The sequence below is a fragment of the Paramisgurnus dabryanus genome, chromosome 9 (genome assembly GCF_030506205.2).
Source record: "Paramisgurnus dabryanus chromosome 9, PD_genome_1.1, whole genome shotgun sequence".
Taxonomy (NCBI): Eukaryota; Metazoa; Chordata; class Actinopteri; order Cypriniformes; family Cobitidae; genus Paramisgurnus; species Paramisgurnus dabryanus.
Genome location: NC_133345.1, coordinates 1512796 through 1536932, shown reverse-complemented (window position 1 = coordinate 1536932; position 24137 = coordinate 1512796). Strand labels below are relative to the sequence as shown.

General features: G+C 36.2%; 6 non-coding genes across 6 annotated transcripts; all 6 read left to right on the top strand.

Moving 5' to 3' along the window:
- Positions 1–4825: 4825 nt before the first annotated feature.
- Positions 4826–5016, top strand: LOC135753459 (U2 spliceosomal RNA). Its single transcript, XR_010533646.1, has one exon. It is a non-coding gene; the product is annotated as a U2 spliceosomal RNA (small nuclear RNA).
- Positions 5017–5798: 782 nt separating this feature from the next.
- On the top strand, positions 5799–5963 carry LOC135753517 (U1 spliceosomal RNA). Its single transcript, XR_010533689.1, has one exon. It is a non-coding gene; the product is annotated as a U1 spliceosomal RNA (small nuclear RNA).
- A 7451-nt stretch (positions 5964–13414) lies between these two features.
- LOC135753479 (U2 spliceosomal RNA) lies at positions 13415–13605 on the top strand. The gene has a single exon (XR_010533665.1). It is a non-coding gene; the product is annotated as a U2 spliceosomal RNA (small nuclear RNA).
- Positions 13606–14390: 785 nt separating this feature from the next.
- LOC135753516 (U1 spliceosomal RNA) lies at positions 14391–14555 on the top strand. The gene has a single exon (XR_010533688.1). It is a non-coding gene; the product is annotated as a U1 spliceosomal RNA (small nuclear RNA).
- Positions 14556–20250: 5695 nt separating this feature from the next.
- Positions 20251–20441, top strand: LOC135753458 (U2 spliceosomal RNA). The gene has a single exon (XR_010533645.1). It is a non-coding gene; the product is annotated as a U2 spliceosomal RNA (small nuclear RNA).
- Positions 20442–21224: 783 nt separating this feature from the next.
- Positions 21225–21389, top strand: LOC135753515 (U1 spliceosomal RNA). Its single transcript, XR_010533687.1, has one exon. It is a non-coding gene; the product is annotated as a U1 spliceosomal RNA (small nuclear RNA).
- Positions 21390–24137: the final 2748 nt, after the last annotated feature.

The following is a 24137-nucleotide window of genomic DNA, read 5'->3' as shown; positions in this document are numbered from 1 at the left end:
AGGAAAATAAGTTTAGGTTTAAGGGGGGAAATACAGTTTAAAGGGATATTTCAATTTATGATGATAATTCTGTCATCATTTACTCATGCATACAGGCTTACAACAACACGAGGATTAGTTTTTTTCTGAGTAACACAAAAGAAGGTATTTTGAGGAATGATGGTAAACCCACAGCAGATAGTCACCATTGACTTCCATAGTAGGAATAAAAAAATATGATGGAATTTAATAGGTACCATCAACCGTGTGCTAACCATCACTTTGCAAAATATTTTCTTCATCATTTATCACGATACTTCCAAAATAATTTTTCCTACTAAGTCAATATTTCATTATTTGCTTTACAAGCTTAAAAATGATGGTGACAGGATTCCATGGTAATCACAAACAGGTAAACAAGTAAAATAATCACTATTTACTTTTAAAAGCATTTTGAAAATTGCTTGCTTATGCTGGGAGTAAAGGTATTTCATGCAAAAGGTATTTCCTCTTTAAAAGGTAATGTATGCTTCTTTTAAAGCTGACACATTTGCCACATTAAAATAACAGAAATGTGTACTGTTTAAACTTTTTGGAGCCGGTGTGTCTGTGTTCTTGGGGCACACATCTACATGTAAAAGCAGAATTGCTTATTATTCTTCTCTATTTCTTGTATAGGTCAATTATGAGTGAAGAACCGTTCACCAAATGAAGACCGCAGCCAGGTGACGGGATCCTGTGGTAATCACAAACAGGTAAACCAGTAAAATAATCATCATTTAATGTTAAAATAATTTTGAAAATTGAAGTTCTGTGTGTTCTTATTGTACTTTATTTATTTCTGCAGGTAAGCACCATACCGTAAGCTTCATTCCCTTTATAACAGGTAAGGTTCATACTGTTTTATTCTTTTGTACTGTTTTATTCGTACTGTTTTAAATCATTCAGTAAATGCAAAGTTAAACTGATGTGTTTTTAATCTAGATTTAAAAGTGTCTACTGTTGAAGCACATCTGATCTCTTCTGAAAGCTGATAATAACTGAATGCTGAGGCACCTTGTTTTGAGTGAACCCTTGTTTTTTCTAAATGACCTGATCTTATTGATCCGAGTAATCGGTTTCATATTCGATTAGCATATCTGTCATGTATTGTAGCCATGAAGTGGTTTTTAAACAAGAAACAGTACTTTTTAAATCCATTGACCATTGCAATAATCGGCCCTGCTGGTGATGAAAGCATGAACAAGTTTCTCTAAGTCCTGTCTTGAGACAAAACCTCTAATTCTGGCAATATTTCTGAGATGGTAGTAAAAGCAGAATTCCTTATTATTTTTCTCTATCTCAGGCTCTACGGCATATATGTCATGATTTTATTTGTCTATTTATATGTCTATTTACAAGGACTGCCTTGGCCAAATGTTATTGTTAATTAATATTGAAGCAGTTATTTAACATAGGTCCTTTGAGTAGTGATTTGTGTAATGATCCATATATCTATTTTTATGTATATTTTTAACTTAGGAATGTGATTTTAAAGCTCATATTTGTTATTGTATGAAACCTCTCATGTTATGAAAGTAAAAAATAAATGTATTTTCTGATGTCTTGCATTTCTGTTTTTAAACTGTTAATCCTTATCAAGTGCTATACATTAGAAAGTGGATATAGAGTGAAATGCACACGGTGAATAATGAACGCAGACCTTCAGTGCCGGACCTCTGACCCGCTAACCTCCATCCCGACAGCCAGCGCCTTCTCCGGATGCCATTGCGGTATCGCTTCTCGGCTTTTTGGGTGAGATCGAGTGGACACCGGGGACTACACGTTTAAATGGATTTTTGACCTTCGGCTATGGAAGCGAGGCTTGTTCCGTCCACTCCGTGCATCGACTCTGGCGCTTTCCGGGGACAAATAAGGTGAGTTTAAAATCAGAGTTTGCTTCTTTAGTGCGTGGTTGCCAGTTTGTTTGCCAGTCCGTGGTCCATAATACGTTCCGCGTTCGTGGTCTCTCCATCGCTCAGTACTTTTCTGTGTTTCTATTTTACGTAAAGCTAACACCAAAACGATTGTGGAAGGCGCTATATAGATTGTTCTCAAAGAAAAAAAACGAGAAACAAACCCATGTGAATATGGGTCAAATTATCTAGGCGGAGCACTTCGTTCAAAGAAAAACGCAACAGAATTGTTTGCGTTGAACAAAGACAATGGTGCCTGCAGACATCGAATGTGTATTGTGGATAAAAAATGGCCAGTGGGGTGGGACAATTTTTCTTGAATTAAGTGTTTATGGGAAAAGTTCACGAATTTTTTCTTACCCTGTAGTCAGATTTATTTGCTTGTTTTAAGCATAAAATAACAGGAGAAGAAATTGTGTAGGGGGAGCAGAGGGTTTTTTTTCGTTCAAAGAAAAGCAGCGTGGCACGAATGAATGTTTGGCTGAAATGCTATCGTAATTTCCCCCTTAATTTTCCTTACAAACATGAAACCAGAGAGAAGGGTCAGTTGGCATCGAATTGCACCTTGTATTCGGTGATTGATTGAGGAAAAATATGCGTATGTGTATATATATACTTGTTTTGTTGAACAGAGACAATGGCCGCGTGCTCCAGCGTCACCTATATGCCTATTTCACAAAATGGCGGCTTTGACCGGAAGTAGGGAAAACATCGTTCAGGTTGCACCACTACGATGGCCACTCAATATAGTATGGACTGACAGCTGCTTTGTTTTCTCCTACACATGAATTTACTTGTAAAAATAACAATAACAGATATTGTCGATTGGTGTTATATTATTTTTTTAGCATTTCGTATTATCAAAATATATCATATGTTAGACAGCTTATCAATTTTAAATAAAATAACGAGACATACATAACTATTCGTGTCTGCTCCCGTTTATTGTAATGAGTGTGCACATTTGGAGAAATACTTAGACATTTTACTTCTTATTTCTTTAGACTGAATAATTATTTCTTATTAATTCCAAAGTATGCGACCCGATGATCTAATCGTGGTGTTGTATGTGCTATTCCTCGTTTGTTTGCCTGCATCCATTGCTTTACGGCTTGCTTGTTGCGTTTAAATGCACATTTGATTTCTTTACCAGCATTGGATTTAGACCATTCAATGAGAAGAGTTAACAGCGTTTATTATGATTGATAAGCCCTCAACGGAGAATGAGGTCGGCATACATTAAAAGCCTTATTTTGTTTTTATCGTGTGCCTTCCAAAATGTATGCGACGAAACTTAAATCACGCAAAATATGAATGGTAACTAGACGTGCTTGTTGTGTGCAAGGAGTGCATTTATTTGTAAACTTTTGCTAAATCAAAATGGTTTATTTGTATTTGCTTTTTACCTGGGTTTTATCAGGTTCGCAGTCGGGACATTTTTAATCCATAGTGTATGCATAATTAATTTCAAAGAAATAAGAAGTAAAATGTGTAAGTATTCCTCAAAATGTGCTTTGGACTAAGTCCCCCGTCATCACAGCAAACGGGAGCAGACCCGAATAGGTATGGCTAGTTATTTTATTAAAAATTTCCAGCCGTCTGTAAATTTATGTTTGAAAGAAAAAAGTAAATTAATATCTTACTTACTGTTTTTGTCTTGTTTTCTAGTGAATATCTGACAATGCTTAAATGGAGATACATTTACTTGGTAAGCAAAGTGGCTTAAGATATTATGTATTGTAATAGAAAATTGTTATAAAAACGTTTTGTTTTTGCTGGGAATTCTTGTATATATTTCACAGCTATATAATTAATTATAATAACGCACTTTTTGTTGATAAACATGTTAAAAAATACATTAACACATAATAATGTGGCAACAAATCAAATGTGCATTTAAATGCAACAAGCAAAAATAAATAAATAAAGCAAATGCACGGAAAAGAAACGAGGAATAAAAGAAACACCGCGATTAAAAAAATCAGATCGCATACTTTGTAATAATTGAAATAAATTATAAAAATCAACAGGTTTATATTTAAAACAAATAAAAAATATCTGCCAGCGGGGTAAGAAAAATAAACTTAATTCTAGTTTCAACTTAATTCAATAATAAACTCAATTTAGGTTTATTTTTCTTACCCCACTGGCAGATATTTTTACTTGTTTTAAGCCTTAACCTATTACATTTTAGAATTTATTTCAGTAAACAAGACTTAAATTCTAAGCCACTTTGCTTATTAAGTAAATGTATCTCGATTTAAGAATTATTTTTTAACTCGAAAACATTAAGAAAATACTAAGTAAACGAACAAATTGGGATGTTCAAAACACTTAAATATTTTTTTTCACTCTACCCTTCATATTACAGCTGTCGAAAAACCACAGCAACGTTGACAGACCCGGAAGCCATGATACATTAGCAGTTTTTAAAATAAGTTAAATCTAGAATCCTTATTGGTTTTAGATACTTTAAAGCAATGAATGATCTTCTTTCTTTTGAATTGATTTGGTATTATGGAGGAGCTCTGTGTCTGGTTATTGAAGATGATTTGTTCTTTGCTCCTATGTTGGCTTATTTTTTTGTTATTTCCGTTACTATATATATTTTTTCTTTGTTTTTTCTGATTTGAGGTTATGAAAATGTTTTAATTTGTAATAAAGGTTTTTTGAAAATTCTAAATTCTCTCTCTCTCTCTCTCTCTCTCTCTCTCTCTCTCTCTCATGAGCGTGGATCAGATCCTGCATTAAAACATGAACTTCTGATTTGCTAGCTCAACGTTCTACCTCTGGGTTATACAATGAGAACGTATAGAGTTAAATGCCCGCTAGCCTCCACCCCAAAAGCCAGCGCCTTCGCCGGCTCCCCCTTTGGCTGCGTCTATTCCGGTATCGCTTCTCGGCCTTTTGGCTAAGATCAAGTGTAGTATCTGTTCTTATCAGTTTAATGTCTGATACGTCTCCTATCCGGGGACTATATGTTAAATGGATTTTTGACCTTCGGAAATGGAAGCGGAGCTTGCTCCTTCCACTCCATGCATCAACATGGTATTGCAGTGTTTCCATGAATGGTGCGCTCCCCATCTCGGGGATAAATAAGTCAAGTATAAAAAAAGAATTTGCTTCTTTTGTGCGTGAGTGACGGTGTTTTTTCTAATCCGTGTGTTTTAAAATTGCTGTGGTTTCGTTGGCTTTATTGGTTTAACGAAAAGCTTGCGTGGAAATGAACACGCTGATAAAGAAATGTTTTTGTAATGTATTTAATTTTTTTCTTTACAAGTTTGCGGAGGTGATACGAGGACGAATTAAACATCCTCGACACAGCTGAAGGCGCAACAAAAGCGAACGAGACCGATTGGAATGTTAAAAACACCTGAAAACTTTTTTCACTACCCTTCATACTACAGCTGTCGAAACACCACAGCAACGTCGACAGACCTGGAAGCATAGCTGTACTTGTTTAACTCACAACGACAACGGGTAAGTCATTGAGCCCTGTGTTTTTATTTATCCACGTTCTAAAATTGCTATGCTTTCGTTGTTTCTTGATTGCTCTGTACATTTCTTTGTTTCTATTCCACGTAAAGTTACTTTGTAATAACGAAACCATATATTTGAATGCGCAATTTAAATCCATTTGATTTAAATTGTTTCACATATTTCACTCTACACGGTTCAACCGGGCTGGAAACGGAATAAAAACAGGGTAGATCTCGAAGAATGTTTGGTCTCAGACGTGGCTTCGTGCGCTTTCCACCTGGTCACACACAGTAAATGAAATGTTAGTCGGACGGCCTCCGGGGGCGCCGTCGATGTGATCGGTCACAGGAAGATGCGGCCGTCTGGCCTCAAAGGGTGTCGCTCATACTTACCTGGCAGGGGAGACACCATGATCATGAAGGTGGTTCACCCAGGGCGAGGCTCAGCCATTGCACTCCGGTTGGGCTGACCCTTTGCGAATTCCCCAAATGTGGGAATCTCGACTGCAAAATTTCTGATAGTGGGGGACTGCGTTCGCGCTCTCCCCTGACCTTTGTGTTAAAAATAGATTCGCTTGTCGTTTTACGTAAAATCCAAGAGACGTCTAACCACGGCCCAAGAATACATTAGTCATCAAAAAAGCGGCTATTCAACGACTACATAACTTTTAATAGACAGCGAATAAGTGTCTAGGCTAAAACAAGGCTTAATTTGGGCTGTCAGTGAAAATCTAATAGCCGTTTGACCATTCCAAACGAATAGACTAGCCATTAAATAGAACCACAATCAAACGGCTACATGTCTAAGAGCACAAAATAATGCTTAGATGATTCTTTTACTTCCAATATAAGAGGTTCTCGGGAATGGCAATCATCCAAACTAATAAATTATAAAGGCTTTTATAAGAAAATGACAACAGTTAAACAACCTAGACAGCGTTGGGCAATACAAAATGCTAATAAATACAAGACAAATTGAAATATTGTACATGCATGTACATTAAACCAGCCAACAAATCTGCCAATGGGCTACGACAATTTTTCTTGAATTAAGTGTTTATATCTAGATTTGTTTCTTACCCCTTTGGCAGATTTATTTGCTTGTTTTAAGCCCAAATTCTGAGTTTTTTCTCCCTAAAGGCTAGGTTTATTTTCTTAGGGCATTTTGCTCATCAAAAAATGCATCTTATTTTAAGACTTTCTAGATATTTGTATAGTTAAAACAGTTCGAAATAACAAGTAAGAAATGATTTTTTGCAATGTATTCATTCATTCGCTACCCTTCATACTACAGCTGTCGAAAAACCACAGCAACGTCGACAGACCTGGAAGCGTAGCTGTATTTGTTTAACTCACAAAGACAACGGGTAAAGTATTTTCTTGATTACCTAAATGACTTGCTGTAGGAAAATAAGTTTAGGTTTAAGGGGGGAAATACAGTTTAAAGGGATATTTCAATTTATGATGATAATTCTGTCATCATTTACTCATGCATACAGGCTTACAACAACACGAGGATTAGTTTTTTTCTGAGTAACACAAAAGAAGGTATTTTGAGGAATGATGGTAAACCCACAGCAGATAGTCACCATTGACTTCCATAGTAGGAATAAAAAAATATGATGGAATTTAATAGGTACCATCAACCGTGTGCTAACCATCACGTTGCAAAATATTTTCTTCATCATTTATCACGATACTTCCAAAATATTTTTTCCTACTAAGTCAATATTTCATTATTTGCTTTACAAGCTTAAAAATGATGGTGACAGGATTCCATGGTAATCACAAACAGGTAAACAAGTAAAATAATCACTATTTACTTTTAAAAGCATTTTGAAAATTGCTTGCTTATGCTGGGAGTAAAGGTATTTCATGCAAAAGGTATTTCCTCTTTAAAAGGTAATGTATGCTTCTTTTAAAGCTGACACATTTGCCACATTAAAATAACAGAAATGTGTACTGTTTAAACTTTTTGGAGCCGGTGTGTCTGTGTTCTTGGGGCACACATCTACATGTAAAAGCAGAATTGCTTATTATTCTTCTCTATTTCTTGTATAGGTCAATTATGAGTGAAGAACCGTTCACCAAATGAAGACCGCAGCCAGGTGACGGGATCCTGTGGTAATCACAAACAGGTAAACCAGTAAAATAATCATCATTTAATGTTAAAATAATTTTGAAAATTGAAGTTCTGTGTGTTCTTATTGTACTTTATTTATTTCTGCAGGTAAGCACCATACCGTAAGCTTCATTCCCTTTATAACAGGTAAGGTTCATACTGTTTTATTCTTTTGTACTGTTTTATTCGTACTGTTTTAAATCATTCAGTAAATGCAAAGTTAAACTGATGTGTTTTTAATCTAGATTTAAAAGTGTCTACTGTTGAAGCACATCTGATCTCTTCTGAAAGCTGATAATAACTGAATGCTGAGGCACCTTGTTTTGAGTGAACCCTTGTTTTTTCTAAATGACCTGATCCTATTGATCCGAGTAATCGGTTTCATATTCGATTAGCATATCTGTCATGTATTGTAGCCATGAAGTGGTTTTTAAACAAGAAACAGTACTTTTTAAATCCATTGACCATTGCAATAATCGGCCCTGCTGGTGATGAAAGCATGAACAAGTTTCTCTAAGTCCTGTCTTGAGACAAAACCTCTAATTCTGGCAATATTTCTGAGATGGTAGTAAAAGCAGAATTCCTTATTATTTTTCTCTATCTCAGGCTCTACGGCATATATGTCATGATTTTATTTGTCTATTTATATGTCTATTTACAAGGACTGCCTTGGCCAAATGTTATTGTTAATTAATATTGAAGCAGTTATTTAACATAGGTCCTTTGAGTAGTGATTTGTGTAATGATCCATATATCTATTTTTATGTATATTTTTAACTTAGGAATGTGATTTTAAAGCTCATATTTGTTATTGTATGACACCTCTCATGTTATGAAAGTAAAAAATAAATGTATTTTCTGATGTCTTGCATTTCTGTTTTTAAACTGTTAATCCTTATCAAGTGCTATACATTAGAAAGTGGATATAGAGTGAAATGCACACGGTGAATAATGAACGCAGACCTTCAGTGCCGGACCTCTGACCCGCTAACCTCCATCCCGACAGCCAGCGCCTTCTCCGGATGCCATTGCGGTATCGCTTCTCGGCTTTTTGGGTAAGATCGAGTGGACACCGGGGACTACACGTTTAAATGGATTTTTGACCTTCGGCTATGGAAGCGAGGCTTGTTCCGTCCACTCCGTGCATCGACTCTGGCGCTTTCCGGGGACAAATAAGGTGAGTTTAAAATCAGAGTTTGCTTCTTTAGTGCGTGGTTGCCAGTGTGTTTGCCAGTCCGTGGTCCATAATACGTTCCGCGTTCGTGGTCTCTCCATCGCTCAGTACTTTTCTGTGTTTCTATTTTACGTAAAGCTAACACCAAAACGATTGTGGAAGGCGCTATATAGATTGTTCTCAAAGAAAAAAAACGAGAAACAAACCCATGTGAATATGGGTCAAATTATCTAGGCGGAGCACTTCGTTCAAAGAAAAACGCAACAGAATTGTTTGCGTTGAACAAAGACAATGGTGCCTGCAGCAGGGGCGTGTCTAGAGGGGGGGCATGGGGTGGCACCGCCCCCCCTTGGAATATGATTGGCCCCCCCTGGTGCCCCCCCTCCAATCTCATTGGGCCAGCTAGATTTACTGTCAACCTGAAAATGTCCACCGCACCATTGGACCAGAGAGCTGTCAATCACTTTTTGATTTGAGACTCCCGCGAAGACGAAGCGAGCACAGTAGTTACGCGTTTTTAAACAGGAGGAAAGAGACACCAAGACACCCACCGCACCTTTGGACCAGTTGTCAATCACTGTTTGATTTGAGACTCGTGCGAACGCGAAGAAGGAGCGGGCAACCCGCCACAGACTCAACACAGGCACAAATCAACACAAATCAAATAGATTTCACATGATAAGCATTTACATTTTATTTTACTATTTAAAACGGCTTTGTTCGCTTTTGCAAGCGCTCAGCAGCGCCTCTCTCTCTCTCGCTCGCGTGCACGCTTTCTCACTGCTGCGTGGGGAAACCTCGACAGTGCCTCTCTTACATGACACTGAGTGAAGGAGCTAAAAGTTGGCGGTGTTTTCCACCTGGGTTCCTCCGTGTACTTGTCTTTTCACGTAAAAGTTAACAGTCAACAGATGTTACTGACAGAGAAGACTGTTGATCGAGTAGCACGACTTAAAGGTTAGTAGTGTTTTCCCACACAGACACACACCAGTTCTCTGTGCACGAGCTCTCTCTCTCCCTATGGTGCGGTTTGCGCGTGCACGCGTAACAGTATTCTCTGATATTTTTGAATTTGCGCTGAATTGTCTGCGCTATACGCGATCTACAATTAAACTAAAAAGCTATTTTAATTTAAAATTAAAAGTGCTCATAAACACAATCAGATGAGAAGAGCAACCCTGCATGAGACGCACAGGTAATCCGAAATCACCTCGTATCAGCTCTTCAATGTAAATTGTATCAGACAATGTCGCATTTAAATCAGGATTTTAGCAGTATAAAGTAACAGCTGGTTGGATTAAACACAAGGTGTTATTGGGTCGTGTTTAGTCGCTATTTTAAACTCTTTCTTTATGTCTGACAACAGAACAGATAATATCTAAAAATAGCATCCAGTTGTGTTAAAATAAAAATAATAAACAATGAAAGTCAGATCAGACAGAGTAGAAAAACACATTTTTAAGTAGGGCTAAAATTTTCCCAAAATCCTGATATGTCAGAACGTTAACTAATACCAGCTACACGCAACTCTGTGTAATTTAGATAACCTACTTAAAGGAATAGTTCACTTAATTTAAATGGTCATATACCTAAACTTGTTTCAAACCTGTATGAGTTTCTTTCTTCTGCTGAACACAAAAAAGAAAAGAGTTAAGAATGTCGGTAATCAAAATCAGTTGATGGATCCCATTGACTTCATATGTAGGAACAAAATAACATGGCAGTCAATGGGGTTCATCAACTTTCTGGCTACTAAGATTCTTCAAAATATTTTATTTTGTGTTCAGCAGAAGAAAAACTCATACATGTTTGAAATAACTTTAGGACGAGTAAATTATGACAATTTATTTAAAGTGAACTATTCTGGAACAGAACTGTGATGTCTAATCCATGCAAAATACAAAAAATTAATACCATCTATATTAGAGCACGTGGCATTGCACAAGATTTTGGGAACCTTGCTTAATATTTTCTAAACCAGTATTTATTTTCATTTGAATTTTCTGATTGGCCCCCCCTGACTGGTTCTTGGTCCCCCCTGTGCCCCCCCATTTATAAAATCCTGGAATCGCCCCTGGCCTGCAGCCATCGAATGTGTATTGTGGATAAAAAATGGCCAGTGGGGTGGGACAATTTTTCTTGAATTAAGTGTTTATGGGAAAAGTTCACAAATTTTTTCTTACCCTGTAGTCAGATTTATTTGCTTGTTTTAAGCATAAAATAACAGGAGAAGAAATTGTGTAGGGGGAGCAGAGGGTTTTTTTTCGTTCAAAGAAAAGCAGCGTGGCACGAATGAATGTTTGGCTGAAATGCTATCGTAATTTCCCCCTTAATTTTCCTTACAAACATGAAACCAGAGAGAAGGGTCAGTTGGCATCGAATTGCACCTTGTATTCGGTGATTGATTGAGGAAAAATATGCGTATGTGTATATATATACTTGTTTTGTTGAACAGAGACAATGGCCGCGTGCTCCAGCGTCACCTATATGCCTATTTCACAAAATGGCGGCTTTGACCGGAAGTAGGGAAAACATCGTTCAGGTTGCACCACTACGATGGCCACTCAATATAGTATGGACTGACAGCTGCTTTGTTTTCTCCTACACATGAATTTACTTGTAAAAATAACAATAACAGATATTGTCGATTGGTGTTATATTATTTTTTTAGCATTTCGTATTATCAAAATATATCATATGTTAGACAGCTTATCAATTTTAAATAAAATAACGAGACATACATAACTATTCGTGTCTGCTCCCGTTTATTGTAATGAGTGTGCACATTTGGAGAAATACTTAGACATTTTACTTCTTATTTCTTTAGACTGAATAATTATTTCTTATTAATTCCAAAGTATGCGACCCGATGATCTAATCGTGGTGTATGTGCTATTCCTCGTTTGTTTGCCTGCATCCATTGCTTTACGGCTTGCTTGTTGCGTTTAAATGCACATTTGATTTCTTTACCAGCATTGGATTTAGACCATTCAATGAGAAGAGTTAACAGCGTTTATTATGATTGATAAGCCCTCAACGGAGAATGAGGTCGGCATACATTAAAAGCCTTATTTTGTTTTTATCGTGTGCCTTCCAAAATGTATGCGACGAAACTTAAATCACGCAAAATATGAATGGTAACTAGACGTGCTTGTTGTGTGCAAGGAGTGCATTTATTTGTAAACTTTTGCTAAATCAAAATGGTTTATTTGTATTTGCTTTTTACCTGGGTTTTATCAGGTTCGCAGTCGGGACATTTTTAATCCATAGTGTATGCATAATTAATTTCAAAGAAATAAGAAGTAAAATGTGTAAGTATTCCTCAAAATGTGCTTTGGACTAAGTCCCCCGTCATCACAGCAAACGGGAGCAGACCCGAATAGGTATGGCTAGTTATTTTATTAAAAATTTCCAGCCGTCTGTAAATTTATGTTTGAAAGAAAAAAGTAAATTAATATCTTACTTACTGTTTTTGTCTTGTTTTCTAGTGAATATCTGACAATGCTTAAATGGAGATACATTTACTTGGTAAGCAAAGTGGCTTAAGATATTATGTATTGTAATAGAAAATTGTTATAAAAACGTTTTGTTTTTGCTGGGAATTCTTGTATATATTTCACAGCTATATAATTAATTATAATAACGCACTTTTTGTTGATAAACATGTTAAAAAATACATTAACACATAATAATGTGGCAACAAATCAAATGTGCATTTAAATGCAACAAGCAAAAATAAATAAATAAAGCAAATGCACGGAAAAGAAACGAGGAATAAAAGAAACACCGCGATTAAAAAAATCAGATCGCATACTTTGTAATAATTGAAATAAATTATAAAAATCAACAGGTTTATATTTAAAACAAATAAAAAATATCTGCCAGCGGGGTAAGAAAAATAAACTTAATTCTAGTTTCAACTTAATTCAATAATAAACTCAATTTAGGTTTATTTTTCTTACCCCACTGGCAGATATTTTTACTTGTTTTAAGCCTTAACCTATTACATTTTAGAATTTATTTCAGTAAACAAGACTTAAATTCTAAGCCACTTTGCTTATTAAGTAAATGTATCTCGATTTAAGAATTATTTTTTAACTCGAAAACATTAAGAAAATACTAAGTAAACGAACAAATTGGGATGTTCAAAACACTTAAATATTTTTTTCACTCTACCCTTCATATTACAGCTGTCGAAAAACCACAGCAACGTTGACAGACCCGGAAGCCATGATACATTAGCAGTTTTTAAAATAAGTTAAATCTAGAATCCTTATTGGTTTTAGATACTTTAAAGCAATGAATGATCTTCTTTCTTTTGAATTGATTTGGTATTATGTAGGAGCTCTGTGTCTGGTTATTGAAGATGATTTGTTCTTTGCTCCTATGTTGGCTTATTTTTTTGTTATTTCCGTTACTATATATATTTTTTTCTTTGTTTTTTCTGATTTGAGGTTATGAAAATGTTTTAATTTGTAATAAAGGTTTTTTGAAAATTCTAAATTCTCTCTCTCTCTCTCTCTCTCTCTCTCTCTCTCATGAGCGTGGATCAGATCCTGCATTAAAACATGAACTTCTGATTTGCTAGCTCAACGTTCTACCTCTGGGTTATACAATGAGAACGTATAGAGTTAAATGCCCGCTAGCCTCCACCCCAAAAGCCAGCGCCTTCGCCGGCTCCCCCTTTGGCTGCGTCTATTCCGGTATCGCTTCTCGGCCTTTTGGCTAAGATCAAGTGTAGTATCTGTTCTTATCAGTTTAATGTCTGATACGTCTCCTATCCGGGGACTATATGTTAAATGGATTTTTGACCTTCGGAAAAGGAAGCGGAGCTTGCTCCTTCCACTCCATGCATCAACATGGTATTGCAGTGTTTCCATGAATGGTGCGCTCCCCATCTCGGGGATAAATAAGTCAAGTATAAAAAAAAGAATTTGCTTCTTTTGTGCGTGAATGACGGTGTTTTTTCTAATCCGTGTGTTTTAAAATTGCTGTGATTTCGTTGGCTTTATTGGTTTAACGAAAAGCTTGCGTGGAAATGAACACGCTGATAAAGAAATGTTTTTGTAATGTATTTAATTAATTTCTTTACAAGTTTGCGGAGGTGATACGAGGACGAATTAAACATCCTCGACACAGCTGAAGGCGCAACAAAAGCGAACGAGACCGATTGGAATGTTAAAAACACCTGAAAACTTTTTTCACTACCCTTCATACTACAGCTGTCGAAAAACCACAGCAACGTCGACAGACCTGGAAGCATAGCTGTACTTGTTTAACTCACAACGACAACGGGTAAGTCATTGAGCCCTGTGTTTTTATTTATCCACGTTCTAAAATTGCTATGCTTTCGTTGTTTCTTGATTGCTCTGTACATTTTTTTTTGTTTCTATTCCACGTAAAGTTACTTTGTAATAACGAAACCATATATTTGAATGCGCAATTTAAATCCATTTGATTTAAATTGTTTCACATATTTCACTCTACACGGTTCAACCGGGCTGGAAACGGAATAAAAACAGGGTAGATCTCGAAGAATGTTTGGTCTCAGACGTGGCTTCGTGCGCTTTCCACCTGGTCACACACAGTAAATGAAATGTTAGTCGGACGGCCTCCGGGGGCGCCGTCGATGTGATCGGTCACAGGAAGATGCGGCCGTCTGGCCTCAAAGGGTGTCGCTCATACTTACCTGGCAGGGGAGACACCATGATCATGAAGGTGGTTCACCCAGGGCGAGGCTCAGCCATTGCACTCCGGTTGGGCTGACCCTTTGCGAATTCCCCAAATGTGGGAATCTCGACTGCAAAATTTCTGATAGTGGGGGACTGCGTTCGCGCTCTCCCCTGACCTTTGTGTTAAAAATAGATTCGCTTGTCGTTTTACGTAAAATCCAAGAGACGTCTAACCACGGCCCAAGAATACATTAGTCATCAAAAAAGCGGCTATTCAACGACTACATAACTTTTAATAGACAGCGAATAAGTGTCTAGGCTAAAACAAGGCTTAATTTGGGCTGTCAGTGAAAATCTAATAGCCGTTTGACCATTCCAAACGAATAGACTAGCCATTAAATAGAACCACAATCAAACGGCTACATGTCTAAGAGCACAAAATAATGCTTAGATGATTCTTTTACTTCCAATATAAGAGGTTCTCGGGAATGGCAATCATCCAAACTAATAAATTATAAAGGCTTTTATAAGAAAATGACAACAGTTAAACAACCTAGACAGCGTTGGGCAATACAAAATGCTAATAAATACAAGACAAATTGAAATATTGTACATGCATGTACATTAAACAAGCCAACAAATCTGCCAATGGGCTACGACAATTTTTCTTGAATTAAGTGTTTATATCTAGATTTGTTTCTTACCCCTTTGGCAGATTTATTTGCTTGTTTTAAGCCCAAATTCTGAGTTTTTTCTCCCTAAAGGCTAGGTTTATTTTCTTAGGGCATTTTGCTCATCAAAAAATGCATCTTATTTTAAGACTTTCTAGATATTTGTATAGTTAAAACAGTTCGAAATAACAAGTAAGAAATGATTTTTTGCAATGTATTCATTCATTCGCTACCCTTCATACTACAGCTGTCGAAAAACCACAGCAACGTCGACAGACCTGGAAGCGTAGCTGTATTTGTTTAACTCACAAAGACAACGGGTAAAGTATTTTCTTGATTACCTAAATGACTTGCTGTAGGAAAATAAGTTTAGGTTTAAGGGGGGAAATACAGTTTAAAGGGATATTTCAATTTATGATGATAATTCTGTCATCATTTACTCATGCATACAGGCTTACAACAACACGAGGATTAGTTTTTTTCTGAGTAACACAAAAGAAGGTATTTTGAGGAATGATGGTAAACCCACAGCAGATAGTCACCATTGACTTCCATAGTAGGAATAAAAAAATATGATGGAATTTAATAGGTACCATCAACCGTGTGCTAACCATCACTTTGCAAAATATTTTCTTCATCATTTATCACGATACTTCCAAAATATTTTTTCCTACTAAGTCAATATTTCATTATTTGCTTTACAAGCTTAAAAATGATGGTGACAGGATTCCATGGTAATCACAAACAGGTAAACAAGTAAAATAATCACTATTTACTTTTAAAAGCATTTTGAAAATTGCTTGCTTATGCTGGGAGTAAAGGTATTTCATGCAAAAGGTATTTCCTCTTTAAAAGGTAATGTATGCTTCTTTTAAAGCTGACACATTTGCCACATTAAAATAACAGAAATGTGTACTGTTTAAACTTTTTGGAGCCGGTGTGTCTGTGTTCTTGGGGCACACATCTACATGTAAAAGCAGAATTGCTTATTATTCTTCTCTATTTCTTGTATAGGTCAATTATGAGTGAAGAACCGTTCACCAAATGAAGACCGCAGCCAGGTGACGGGATCCTGTGGTAATCACAAACAGGTAAACCAGTAAAATAATCATCATTTAATGTTAAAATAATTTTGAAAATTGAAGTTCTGTGTGTTCTTATTGTACTTTATTTATTTCTGCAGGTAAGCACCATACCGTAAGCTTCATTCCCTTTATAACAGGTAAGGTTCATACTGTTTTATTCTTTTGTACTGTTTTATTCGTACTGTTTTAAATCATTCAGTAAATGCAAAGTTAAACTGATGTGTTTTTAATCTAGATTTAAAAGTGTCTACTGTTGAAGCACATCTGATCTCTTCTGAAAGCTGATAATAACTGAATGCTGAGGCACCTTGTTTTGAGTGAACCCTTGTTTTTTCTAAATGACCTGATCCTATTGATCCGAGTAATCGGTTTCATATTCGATTAGCATATCTGTCATGTATTGTAGCCATGAAGTGGTTTTTAAACAAGAAACAGTACTTTTTAAATCCATTGACCATTGCAATAATCGGCCCTGCTGGTGATGAAAGCATGAACAAGTTTCTCTAAGTCCTGTCTTGAGACAAAACCTCTAATTCTGGCAATATTTCTGAGATGGTAGTAAAAGCAGAATTCCTTATTATTTTTCTCTATCTCAGGCTCTACGGCATATATGTCATGATTTTATTTGTCTATTTATATGTCTATTTACAAGGACTGCCTTGGCCAAATGTTATTGTTAATTAATATTGAAGCAGTTATTTAACATAGGTCCTTTGAGTAGTGATTTGTGTAATGATCCATATATCTATTTTTATGTATATTTTTAACTTAGGAATGTGATTTTAAAGCTCATATTTGTTATTGTATGACACCTCTCATGTTATGAAAGTAAAAAATAAATGTATTTTCTGATGTCTTGCATTTCTGTTTTTAAACTGTTAATCCTTATCAAGTGCTATACATTAGAAAGTGGATATAGAGTGAAATGCACACGGTGAATAATGAACGCAGACCTTCAGTGCCGGACCTCTGACCCGCTAACCTCCATCCCGACAGCCAGCGCCTTCTCCGGATGCCATTGCGGTATCGCTTCTCGGCTTTTTGGGTAAGATCGAGTGGACACCGGGGACTACACGTTTAAATGGATTTTTGACCTTCGGCTATGGAAGCGAGGCTTGTTCCGTCCACTCCGTGCATCGACTCTGGCGCTTTCCGGGGACAAATAAGGTGAGTTTAAAATCAGAGTTTGCTTCTTTAGTGCGTGGTTGCCAGTTTGTTTGCCAGTCCGTGGTCCATAATACGTTCCGCGTTTGTGGTCTCTCCATCGCTCAGTACTTTTCTGTGTTTCTATTTTACGTAAAGCTAACACCAAAACGATTGTGGAAGGCGCTATATAGATTGTTCTCAAAGAAAAAAAACGAGAAACAAACCCATGTGAATATGGGTCAAATTATCTAGGCGGAGCACTTCGTTCAAAGAAAAACGCAACAGAATTGTTTGCGTTGAACAAAGACAATGGTGCCTGCAGACATCGAATGTGTATTGTGGATAAAAAATGGCCAGTGGGGTGGGACAATTTTTCTTGAATTAAGTGTTTATGGGAAAAGTTCACGAATTTTTTCTTACCCTGTAGTCAGATTTATTTGCTTGTTTTAAGCATAAAATAACAGGAGAAGAAATTGTGTAGGGGGAGCAGAGGGTTTTTTTTCGTTCAAAGAAAAGCAGCGTGGCACGAATGAATGTTTGGCTGAAATGCTATCGTAATTTCCCCCTTAATTTTCCTTACAAACATGAAACTAGAGAGAAGGGTCAGTTGTCATCGAATTGCACCTTGTATTCGGTGATTGATTGAGGAAAAATATGCGTATGTGTATATATATACTTGTTTTGTTGAACAGAGACAATGGCCGCGTGCTCCAGCGTCACCTATATGCCTATTTCACAAAATGGCGGCTTTGACCGGAAGTAGGGAAAACATCGTTCAGGTTGCACCACTACGATGGCCACTCAATATAGTATGGACTGACAGCTGCTTTGTTTTCTCCTACACATGAATTTACTTGTAAAAATAACAATAACAGATATTGTCGATTGGTGTTATATTATTTTTTTAGCATTTCGTATTATCAAAATATATCATATGTTAGACAGCTTATCAATTTTAAATAAAATAACGAGACATACATAACTATTCGTGTCTGCTCCCGTTTATTGTAATGAGTGTGCACATTTGGAGAAATACTTAGACATTTTACTTCTTATTTCTTTAGACTGAATAATTATTTCTTATTAATTCCAAAGTATGCGACCCGATGATCTAATCGTGGTGTATGTGCTATTCCTCGTTTGTTTGCCTGCATCCATTGCTTTACGGCTTGCTTGTTGCGTTTAAATGCACATTTGATTTCTTTACCAGCATTGGATTTAGACCATTCAATGAGAAGAGTTAACAGCGTTTATTATGATTGATAAGCCCTCAACGGAGAATGAGGTCGGCATACATTAAAAGCCGTATTTTGTTTTTATCGTGTGCCTTCCAAAATGTATGCGACGAAACTTAAATCACGCAAAATATGAATGGTAACTAGACGTGCTTGTTGTGTGCAAGGAGTGCATTTATTTGTAAACTTTTGCTAAATCAAAATGGTTTATTTGTATTTGCTTTTTACCTGGGTTTTATCAGGTTCGCAGTCGGGACATTTTTAATCCATAGTGTATGCATAATTAATTTCAAAGAAATAAGAAGTAAAATGTGTAAGTATTCCTCAAAATGTGCTTTGGACTAAGTCCCCCGTCATCACAGCAAACGGGAGCAGACCCGAATAGGTATGTCTAGTTATTTTATTAAAAATTTCCAGCCGTCTGTAAATTTATGTTTGAAAGAAAAAAGTAAATTAATATCTTACTTACTGTTTTTGTCTTGTTTTCTAGTGAATATCTGACAATGCTTAAATGGAGATACATTTACTTGGTAAGCAAAGTGGCTTAAGATATTATGTATTGTAATAGAAAATTGTTATAAAAACGTTTTGTTTTTGCTGGGAATTCTTGTATATATTTCACAGCTATATAATTAATTATAATAACGCACTTTTTGTTGATAAACATGTTAAAAAATACATTAACACATAATAATGTGGCAACAAATCAAATGTGCATTTAAATGCAACAAGCAAAAATAAATAAATAAAGCAAATGCACGGAAAAGAAACGAGGAATAAAAGAAACACCGCGATTAAAAAAATCAGATCGCATACTTTGTAAAATAATTGAAATAAATTATAAAAATCAACAGGTTTATATTTAAAACAAATAAAAAATATCTGCCAGCGGGGTAAGAAAAATAAACTTAATTCTAGTTTCAACTTAATTCAATAATAAACTCAATTTAGGTTTATTTTTCTTACCCCACTGGCAGATATTTTTACTTGTTTTAAGCCTTAACCTATTACATTTTAGAATTTATTTCAGTAAACAAGACTTAAATTCTAAGCCACTTTGCTTATTAAGTAAATGTATCTCGATTTAAGAATTATTTTTTAACTCGAAAACATTAAGAAAATACTAAGTAAACGAACAAATTGGGATGTTCAAAACACTTAAATATTTTTTTTCACTCTACCCTTCATATTACAGCTGTCGAAAAACCACAGCAACGTTGACAGACCCGGAAGCCATGATACATTAGCAGTTTTTAAAATAAGTTAAATCTAGAATCCTTATTGGTTTTAGATACTTTAAAGCAATGAATGATCTTCTTTCTTTTGAATTGATTTGGTATTATGGAGGAGCTCTGTGTCTGGTTATTGAAGATGATTTGTTCTTTGCTCCTATGTTGGCTTATTTTTTTGTTATTTCCGTTACTATATATATTTTTTTCTTTGTTTTTTCTGATTTGAGGTTATGAAAATGTTTTAATTTGTAATAAAGGTTTTTTGAAAATTCTAAATTCTCTCTATCTCTCTCTCTCTCTCTCTCTCTCTCTCTCTCTCTCTCTCTCTCTCTCATGAGCGTGGATCAGATCCTGCATTAAAACATGAACTTCTGATTTGCTAGCTCAACGTTCTACCTCTGGGTTATACAATGAGAACGTATAGAGTTAAATGCCCGCTAGCCTCCACCCCAAAAGCCAGCGCCTTCGCCGGCTCCCCCTTTGGCTGCGTCTATTCCGGTATCGCTTCTCGGCCTTTTGGCTAAGATCAAGTGTAGTATCTGTTCTTATCAGTTTAATGTCTGATACGTCTCCTATCCGGGGACTATATGTTAAATGGATTTTTGACCTTCGGAAATGGAAGCGGAGCTTGCTCCTTCCACTCCATGCATCAACATGGTATTGCAGTGTTTCCATGAATGGTGCGCTCCCCATCTCGGGGATAAATAAGTCAAGTATAAAAAAAAGAATTTGCTTCTTTTGTGCGTGAATGACGGTGTTTTTAATAATCCGTGTGTTTTAAAATTGCTGTGATTTCGTTGGCTTTATTGGTTTAACGAAAAGCTTGCGTGGAAATGAACACGCTGATAAAGAAATGTTTTTGTAATGTATTTAATTAATTTCTTTACAAGTTTGCGGAGGTGATACGAGGACGAATTAAACATCCTCGACACAGCTGAAGGCGCAACAAAAGCGAACGAGACCGATTGGAATGTTAAAAACACCTGAAAACTTTTTTCACTACCCTTCATACTACAGCTGTCGAAAAACCACAGCAACGTCGACAGACCTGGAAGCATAGCTGTACTTGTTTAACTCACAACGACAACGGGTAAGTCATTGAGCCCTGTGTTTTTATTTATCCACGTTCTAAAATTGCTATGCTTTCGTTGTTTCTTGATTGCTCTGTACATTTCTTTGTTTCTATTCCACGTAAAGTTACTTTGTAATAACGAAACCATATATTTGAATGCGCAATTTAAATCCATTTGATTTAAATTGTTTCACATATTTCACTCTACACGGTTCAACCGGGCTGGAAACGGAATAAAAACAGGGTAGATCTCGAAGAATGTTTGGTCTCAGACGTGGCTTCGTGCGCTTTCCACCTGGTCACACACAGTAAATGAAATGTTAGTCGGACGGCCTCCGGGGGCGCCGTCGATGTGATCGGTCACAGGAAGATGCGGCCGTCTGGCCTCAAAGGGTGTCGCTCATACTTACCTGGCAGGGGAGACACCATGATCATGAAGGTGGTTCACCCAGGGCGAGGCTCAGCCATTGCACTCCGGTTGGGCTGACCCTTTGCGAATTCCCCAAATGTGGGAATCTCGACTGCAAAATTTCTGATAGTGGGGGACTGCGTTCGCGCTCTCCCCTGACCTTTGTGTTAAAAATAGATTCGCTTGTCGTTTTACGTAAAATCCAAGAGACGTCTAACCACGGCCCAAGAATACATTAGTCATCAAAAAAGCGGCTATTCAACGACTACATAACTTTTAATAGACAGCGAATAAGTGTCTAGGCTAAAACAAGGCTTAATTTGGGCTGTCAGTGAAAATCTAATAGCCGTTTGACCATTCCAAACGAATAGACTAGCCATTAAATAGAACCACAATCAAACGGCTACATGTCTAAGAGCACAAAATAATGCTTAGATGATTCTTTTACTTCCAATATAAGAGGTTCTCGGGAATGGCAATCATCCAAACTAATAAATTATAAAGGCTTTTATAAGAAAATGACAACAGTTAAACAACCTAGACAGCGTTGGGCAATACAAAATGCTAATAAATACAAGACAAATTGAAATATTGTACATGCATGTACATTAAACAAGCCAACAAATCTGCCAATGGGCTACGACAATTTTTCTTGAATTAAGTGTTTATATCTAGATTTGTTTCTTACCCCTTTGGCAGATTTATTTGCTTGTTTTAAGCCCAAATTCTGAGTTTTTTCTCCCTAAAGGCTAGGTTTATTTTCTTAGGGCATTTTGCTCATCAAAAAATGCATCTTATTTTAAGACTTTCTAGATATTTGTATAGTTAAAACAGTTCGAAATAACAAGTAAGAAATGATTTTTTGCAATGTATTCATTCATTCGCTACCCTTCATACTACAGCTGTCGAAAAACCACAGCAACGTCGACAGACCTGGAAGCGTAGCTGTATTTGTTTAACTCACAAAGACAACGGGTAAAGTATTTTCTTGATTACCTAAATGACTTGCTGTAGGAAAATAAGTTTAGGTTTAAGGGGGGAAATACAGTTTAAAGGGATATTTCAATTTATGATGATAATTCTGTCATCATTTACTCATGCATACAGGCTTACAACAACACGAGGATTAGTTTTTTTCTGAGTAACACAAAAGAAGGTATTTTGAGGAATGATGGTAAACCCACAGCAGATAGTCACCATTGACTTCCATAGTAGGAATAAAAAAATATGATGGAATTTAATAGGTACCATCAACCGTGTGCTAACCATCACTTTGCAAAATATTTTCTTCATCATTTATCACGATACTTCCAAAATATTTTTTCCTACTAAGTCAATATTTCATTATTTGCTTTACAAGCTTAAAAATGATGGTGACAGGATTCCATGGTAATCACAAACAGGTAAACAAGTAAAATAATCACTATTTACTTTTAAAAGCATTTTGAAAATTGCTTGCTTATGCTGGGAGTAAAGGTATTTCATGCAAAAGGTATTTCCTCTTTAAAAGGTAATGTATGCTTCTTTTAAAGCTGACACATTTGCCACATTAAAATAACAGAAATGTGTACTGTTTAAACTTTTTGGAGCCGGTGTGTCTGTGTTCTTGGGGCACACATCTACATGTAAAAGCAGAATTGCTTATTATTCTTCTCTATTTCTTGTATAGGTCAATTATGAGTGAAGAACCGTTCACCAAATGAAGACCGCAGCCAGGTGACGGGATCCTGTGGTAATCACAAACAGGTAAACCAGTAAAATAATCATCATTTAATGTTAAAATAATTTTGAAAATTGAAGTTCTGTGTGTTCTTATTGTACTTTATTTATTTCTGCAGGTAAGCACCATACCGTAAGCTTCATTCCCTTTATAACAGGTAAGGTTCATACTGTTTTATTCTTTTGTACTGTTTTATTCGTACTGTTTTAAATCATTCAGTAAATGCAAAGTTAAACTGATGTGTTTTTAATCTAGATTTAAAAGTGTCTACTGTTGAAGCACATCTGATCTCTTCTGAAAGCTGATAATAACTGAATGCTGAGGCACCTTGTTTTGAGTGAACCCTTGTTTTTTCTAAATGACCTGATCCTATTGATCCGAGTAATCGGTTTCATATTCGATTAGCATATCTGTCATGTATTGTAGCCATGAAGTGGTTTTTAAACAAGAAACAGTACTTTTTAAATCCATTGACCATTGCAATAATCGGCCCTGCTGGTGATGAAAGCATGAACAAGTTTCTCTAAGTCCTGTCTTGAGACAAAACCTCTAATTCTGGCAATATTTCTGAGATGGTAGTAAAAGCAGAAATCCTTATTATTTTTCTCTATCTCAGGCTCTACGGCATATATGTCATGATTTTATTTGTCTATTTATATGTCTATTTACAAGGACTGCCTTGGCCAAATGTTATTGTTAATTAATATTGAAGCAGTTATTTAACATAGGTCCTTTGAGTAGTGATTTGTGTAATGATCCATATATCTATTTTTATGTATATTTTTAACTTAGGAATGTGATTTTAAAGCTCATATTTGTTATTGTATGACACCTCTCATGTTATGAAAGTAAAAAATAAATGTATTTTCTGATGTCTTGCATTTCTGTTTTTAAACTGTTAATCCTTATCAAGTGCTATACATTAGAAAGTGGATATAGAGTGAAATGCACACGGTGAATAATGAACGCAGACCTTCAGTGCCGGACCTCTGACCCGCTAACCTCCATCCCGACAGCCAGCGCCTTCTCCGGATGCCATTGCGGTATCGCTTCTCGGCTTTTTGGGTAAGATCGAGTGGACACCGGGGACTACACGTTTAAATGGATTTTTGACCTTCGGCTATGGAAGCGAGGCTTGTTCCGTCCACTCCGTGCATCGACTCTGGCGCTTTCCGGGGACAAATAA